Source organism: Hipposideros armiger, unplaced genomic scaffold, assembly GCF_001890085.2.
Source record: "Hipposideros armiger isolate ML-2016 unplaced genomic scaffold, ASM189008v1 scaffold_156, whole genome shotgun sequence".
NCBI classification, from domain to species: domain Eukaryota; kingdom Metazoa; phylum Chordata; class Mammalia; order Chiroptera; family Hipposideridae; genus Hipposideros; species Hipposideros armiger.
In genome coordinates, this window is record NW_017731506.1 from 309338 (window position 1) to 315379 (window position 6042).

Consider the following 6042-nt stretch of genomic DNA (forward strand, 5'->3'; position numbering starts at 1 on the left):
ATCCTATGCGGGAGTCTAACTGGCAGCCTTGTTGTTAAGAGCGCGTGCTCTATCCCCTGAGCCATTCGGTGGCAGCTCAGCTCAAGGTGCCCAGTTCAGTCTTAGTTGCGGGCGGGAGGGTGTAGCTCACCATCGAACATGCAGTCTTGTAGTTAGGAGCATGTGCTCTCACCAGCTGAGCCATCCTGCCACCTATTGGCAGCTCAGTGGCAGCTCAGCTCAGGCACAGTGTCACTGGCTTATGTGAGACTAGAACCAAAGGCCCTGTTGCTCAGAGTTCTTAAGCTAACTCTTAACCAACTGAGCCACTCGGCCAGCCCCAGAATTTCTTAATATGGCAAATGCTGCCCTGCATGAGCTGGCTCCTTCAGCTCCAACCTCATCTCCTGCCTCTCTCCGCTTTGTTTCTCCAGCTCCCTGCACATGGGTCTTTCTTTCAGTTTTTCAAATTTGCTCAGCTTGCTTCTGTCACAGCATCTATGGAGACATGTTGTTGCATTTTTGACGTATGAATTATATGGCGATATTTTCTTATCATTAGAGAACTTGTACATAGTATCATGGGCTAGCCAAAATTCTACTGGAGGTAAACAATCAAAATGTCCAAAAACTGGGGAATGGCAATAACATAAAATATGTCATATTATTCATAGGACTGAATTCTATTAAATCATTAAAAATGTTTATGAATGTTCTAAATAATTTTCATGACATGAGAAAATGCTTCCATAATAATAAGTGAAAAAAAGTCGAATATAAAACAGCATATATAGTATGATCTCAGCTTTGTAAAACAAACTAGAGAAAAACAGATTGGGAAAAAGTATGCCAAAAAGATAACATTGGTTGTCTATGTTTGGTAGATGTGTAAATGCACATATATCTACATGTATATCTACATGTATATCTATACATATCATTTTCTACAATGAGAATGCAATCTGAAAAAATGTTTTTTAGTAAACAAACAACAAAAAAATATTTTCTAGGTTTTGTGTTTTCCAATTGAGGTAATGTTAATTTGGTGCCCAGACTGTATATTCTTTATGAGTCATATCTGTATATTCCGGATGGGTGTAGCCCATCTCCAGGTTTAAAACTCTGTTGGACTTCCTGTTTTCTATCTATTGGGCTGTTGCAAAAGTCGTGACATATTTTTTCTATGTTTTTCGTTGCAAAAATGCATCATGGCTTTTCCAACAACCCAACATATGCAAATTTTCCAAGACTCTGAGTTTGCTAACCCCCTAAACCAAACAGGGATCCTCCAATATTCTACTTAATTACAAACATGAGAGAGTAGAATCATCTCCATAGTACCTGAAAAAGGTCTGTGAGAAGGTAAACATTTAATTACTTGAACACATGCTCATGTGTACACACACACACACACACACACACACACACACACACACACACACACACACTTGCTTCTATCAGGTAGAAAAGCAAAAATACACAAAAGGCCCTTCCCCTGGGTACCTGCTTTTTCATCTGTGGGGTCCTCTCTCTTGACTCAGCTGCTAGGAGGCTCCAGGTTGATCAGTGTTCTCTAGCCCACATATATTGGATTGTCGGAAAAGTCATGACGTATTTTTTTATGTTTTTCATTGCAAAAATGTGTCATGACTTTTTCGACAACCCAATAGAAGCCTGTGATAGGTGTTTCAATTCTAACTTCATGCCTGGCTTCCCCTTAACCCTCCAACTCTTTTCTTCCACTTATTTTAAAATTTTTATTTAATCTGCTACTGTACATATTTATTCAAGCATCCTAATTCTGAAATAAGGAAATATTTTTCTTTTCTTCTAAAAGAGAGGAAGGTAATATATATGCTACTGATAACATCACAGAACTAGTGCCTTGGCATTAAAATGAGAAATAAGCATTATAAATTAAACAGTCTTTTATTTCCCCAACAGCTTTTCCTAAAACTGAAAATGATATTTTTCATTTCCATTCCCACATATTTTAAAGAAAACTAAATTTTGCTGTAAAATCTATTCTGATATTCTGATAGCTGCTTAGTCACTACACTTAAAAAACTTGTATAATATTCTCTAAACGAGCTACTTCATTTTTTTGTTTCCCATTAAAACTACCTGTTCCTGGTACCATTCAAAAAGTTTCCAAATCACACACCATTGCTTCCTATTGAAGCCAAGGAATTGCCCAAAATAATTATTGCATATTCTTTTCGGTAAACTAGATGATCTGTTCCTTTCATTTTCTATATTTAAAAATGAGAACTGGCATAAATTGACATATAGTCTCTAAACCAGGAAGAACATTTTATGTAACACAGAATTTAAGGGCAAACTGTATATCTTATCAAAATGATGCTCAAGAGAAAGATGGTTGTGCACTGTGATATTAAAGAGTTCTGGGGCCGGCCAAGTGGCTCAGTTGGTTAAGAGCTCGCTCAAGAGTTTGAGCTCTGAGCAACAGTGGTTCGATGCCCGGTCTGAACAGAGCTGCCGCTGAGCTGCCAACAGGTGGCAGGATGGCTCAGCTAAAAAATAAATAAATAAATTTAAAGAGTCCTAGCAAACAAGTGTTCTAAAGGTGCCATAAGCTTCAGTGACCACTGGAGAATAGCATCTAGCATTGGACAGCAACCCACCTGAGGGTCAGTTACAAGAAGGTGTTAGGACAGGACTATGGTAGTAACCCCTGAGATAGAGCACTGAACAGGGAAGTGAGGGAACTGAAGGTGCACAGCCTGTGTGGCCTAGCAGGGGCCCACTGCTGCCAATGGGAACAGCAGCAAGATCAGCATCACACAGTGCAGTAAGCTAGGGGGAAGGTAGGAGAGAAGATCAGAGAAAGAGTTAGAGGTTAGGTCTTATAGGGCTTTGAAGCCACCGTAAGTTTAGTTTTCAGGATTCTGATGAGAAGCCACCAAAAGGTTTTGGAGGGAAGTGAAAGTTCTGATTATATTTGAAAAAAATCACTGCTATTTGTAGAAAGACTGTAGAGGAACAAGGGTAGAGGCAGGAAGGCCATATCAAGACTTTCCAGTCATCTAGGTAAGAGAGATTGTGGTTTGCATTAGAGAGGGAGTGAAATGGCATGGGATAGAAAAATGCGTTGGGAGAAAGTATGCCTAGAAAAAGAAAACGGCCAAGACCGGAGCCCTGTGATACGTGAACATTTAGTGGCGGGGAAGAGAAGCTTGGAGACACAGGAGTGACCAGTGAGGTGGAAGGAAATGGCAGGAGAATATGGTGACCTGGAAGCCAAATTAAGAAGAATCAAGGAGGGAGCAGTCAACCATGTCATATGAGGTGAAAACTGTGCACAGACACTGGATTTCACAAGTGACATGGGGGTAATGGAGAAAAAAAGCCTGAGAAAGGAGGGAAGACGAAGAAATAGGAGTGGAAATAGAGAGACTTGGAGGCAAGCCTTTCAAAGAGATTTTTATTGTTGGTTTTTAAATAAAAGGGAGCAAAGAAATGTGTGGGACCTAGAAGGGGATGTCCAGTCAGGGGGTGAGGTATTTAAAGACAAGATTTATCAGCAGATATGTATTTGCTAAATGAATAAATAAAAATACCACAAGGAGAAAATGATTCAAAAGTATAAACATGGTTTATACTTCAAGTTCCATACAGTGGGACGTATGAGTAACACTTACTTTGCTTCAAAAGGAGTAAGGCATTATTCTGTACCAGCTCATCTACTTAATGATTTTAATGAAATATATAGTAGAGTTGCTTAACTCCATGTATAACGCACTATTTAAACTATTAAAATGTTATGTGTTAAAGATTCCCTTTTAAATTATATTTTAAAGAGCCCACCTGAGCGGGGAGGCTCCCTCCAGCGCCCCTACTTGCCTGGGGAGGTCCCAAATAATATAATACTGAAAACTAGCTCACAGCTGCCAGCCCAAATTATTTTTATCCAAATTAGCTTTTGAACAAGAAGCCAAATAAGAAAAACAAAACCAAAACTTTCAGCATTGACTCCATATGCCTGGCTGAGGCTCATGCAGAACTTTTAAGCCATTTAAGATGCTGGGCTATATGCGTATGTGCATACAGTTCCAAGGTTTCTTTAAAAAATGTTTCAGAAACAAACTTATACAAGAACAAACTGATGGTTGCCAGATGGGAAGGGGGTTGGGGGTGCTGGGTGAAAAATGCGAAGGGATTAAGAAGTACAAATTGATAGTTACAAAATACTCATGGGGATGTAAAGCATAGCATAGGGAATATAGTCAATAATATTGTAATTACTATGTATGGTGGATACTAGAGTTACGGGGGAATCACTTCCTAAGTTATAAAAATGTCTAACCACTATGCAATACACCTGAAACTAATGTAATATTGAATGTCAACTGTAACTAACTGAAAAATAAAAAATTATAAACAAAATAAAGCTAGAACCGGAAAAAAAACTAGGTTTCCTAGTCAAAGTGAAACTACAAGAAAAGCCAAAAGTTGTGTGGATTTTCCCTTCAGAGTAACTCAAAGAATTGAGGAAGGATAGGTAGCCTAGGAAATCGACAGCCCCCACGGAAAGGTACCGCAATGGTTACACAAGCAACAAGTGACTATATCCTATACCTGCAGCTGGAGGAAAACAAGAATCAGTTTCATCCAGCAAGGTCAATCCCTATGACCAGGCACCTAACCTTTATCTAATTTTAATATTATAATGTCAACGGCATTTCGGCAACTACCACTCCCATCATGCATCTGACGCCATGACAGTCCCAGGGGAACCAAATAAGGAAAAAATGGAAAACTGAGAGTCCCTCCCAAAGGGGAGGAGATGAATGAACCAAGTCAAGAGACTGCACTGATTCCACCCCAAGAGGAAGGGATAAAAACCCCTTTCTTAACCCCTTCCCAGGTGACTCATTAGCAGGCACTTTTCTCTCAAATGTGTACTTTGATTTTTAATAAACCAATATTGCTTTTCTGCACCTCACTCCTGAATTCCTTCCTGCACGGTGACAAGAGCCTGGTCACCGCTACTGTGGGCTGAGTCCTGTCTTGGACATCCCCGCGAGCCGCCCGCGACAGGACGGCGCTGGTGCCGCTCAGGCCCCCGGAGCCTGCCCAGGCCCTGTCCCTACCCGCCAAGTGCGCTGGGCGGCTGGGCGCGGCCACCCGGCCCCCACGCCCACCCTGGCCGGGAGGCGGCTCCCTCCCGCGACCCTACTTGCCTGGGAAGCCGGCGGCACGGGGTCAGCCCCACGGCCTTTTCCTCTAGCTCTCGGGCTGAGCGGGACCACTCCGTGAGCGACTTCTCTCGGGTATCGCGTCCTTCACCAGACGAGAGTCCCGACCCCGCGCCCACTGCCTAAAGCTCCGCTGAGCCGGAGCGCGGAAGTTGCGGGACCACGGAGACCCCGCCCCTCGGAAACGCGCCGACACTTAACCCTTAGAGCTCGGCCTCTGGGGCCCCGCCGTTCAGGAGGGGCTGCTTGAGCCAGGACGCGGCGCCCCCGTGCGAAACGGGGTTAACGTCGCTGAATCTCTCCGCGCAGAAAGAAGAAGCAGGCCTTTCAGAAGGGCGGAGGGGAAATCACGCTGAGTAACTCTCTCCCAGGCAAATATGGACCTCCCGGCCCTGCGACTGCTTCTTTTTTTTCAATGTCTCCCCAAGTCCCAACTTGGAGGCCGGTGAGTGCGGGGTGGGGGGAGTCCACTGTGTCTGCGCCTTAGAGACCTGGGTGCCGCGAATGTCACTGCAGCCGCGGCCTCCGCCTCTTGGAGCCCAGCACTGAGCCCGCCGTCAGGTCCGGGCTACACAGACTGGAATTCCTAAGCGCTAAAGCAGCGGTTCTCAACCTGTGGGTCGCGACCCCTTTGGGGGTCGAACACCCTTTCATAGGGGTCACCTAAGACCATCGGAAAACTAAAAGATATTTACATTACGATTCATAACAGCAAAATTACAGTTATAGAGTAGCAACGAAAATAATTTTATGGTTGGGGGTCACCACAACATGAGGAACTGTAGTAAGGGGTCGCGTCATTAGGAAGGTTGAGAACCACTGCTCTAAAGGAAGGAAATGAAAT

At 43.4% G+C, this 6042-nt stretch overlaps 1 protein-coding gene across 1 annotated transcript in view; it reads right to left on the reverse strand.

Moving 5' to 3' along the window:
* TICAM2 (TIR domain containing adaptor molecule 2) overlaps positions 1-5666 on the reverse strand; it is a 33106-nt gene extending 27440 nt beyond the window's left edge. The window contains exon 1 of the mRNA XM_019651252.1: positions 5184-5666. The gene's annotated coding sequence lies outside the window, so the exon portion shown is untranslated. The remainder of the gene's footprint in view (positions 1-5183) is intronic.
* Positions 5667-6042: the final 376 nt, after the last annotated feature.